Source organism: Octopus bimaculoides, chromosome 13 (assembly GCF_001194135.2).
Source record: "Octopus bimaculoides isolate UCB-OBI-ISO-001 chromosome 13, ASM119413v2, whole genome shotgun sequence".
In the NCBI taxonomy this organism is placed as follows: Eukaryota; Metazoa; Mollusca; class Cephalopoda; order Octopoda; family Octopodidae; genus Octopus; species Octopus bimaculoides.
In genome coordinates this window covers 18,917,362-18,918,180 of record NC_068993.1, presented here as the reverse complement: position 1 = coordinate 18,918,180, position 819 = coordinate 18,917,362, and positions in this window count along the sequence as shown.

Sequence of the window (819 nt, the reverse complement as noted above, 5' to 3'; positions counted from 1 at the left end):
ATATAAATATATGCATGTGTATAGATCATTCTTTATGGGTGAGCATTTTTTTATGGTTTCGAATGCCCTGCATCATAAAATGCTTAGACGTAAAATTTTATGAAAATAACACCAATATAAGACAATAACAAAAAAAGCACAAAGAAACTGAAGAATCATTAGTTCTTTCGTGATACGAATTTTAAATTATTTTACATTGTTAACTGTATCATATATTCGAACTCTTAACTTTTTCTTGCAGATATTTTTCGTTTCTATTTTTTTTTTCTCTTTTTGTTTCTCCGCTTTCTTTTCTTTCTTTTTTTCCTCTTTCTCTTTCTATCTAGGTTGGACAGGAGAGAATTGTCACGTGAATCAAGATGATTGCATGAACAATAGATGTCACAGTTCTGCTACTTGCATAGATGGCGTTGCTTATTATACTTGTTTATGTCCACCAGAACGAACAGGTAACTGATGCAAAGACGAAAGCAAACTTCTATAATTAACGCAGCAAAAAGAAAATAGTTGTTATATGTGTGCATCAGTATATGTGTGTGTACACACACACACACATGTAGATATATATATATACGTGGTGGGTGCTGAAAAGTTCCTGGCTTTGAGTAAAAGTAAAATACAGAAGAATCAATTAATAATGATTTTATTCAACATAATCCCTCTTCTCCGATTCACACACTTATTGTAGCGGTCCTTTTGATTATCTAAGCGCTGTAAAAGAAATGAGAAGGTTGGGCCTATAATCAGGCCTTTCGCGATACTCTTAAAGTTAGGAACTTTTCATCACCCTTCGTATATACATACATACGTACACACACA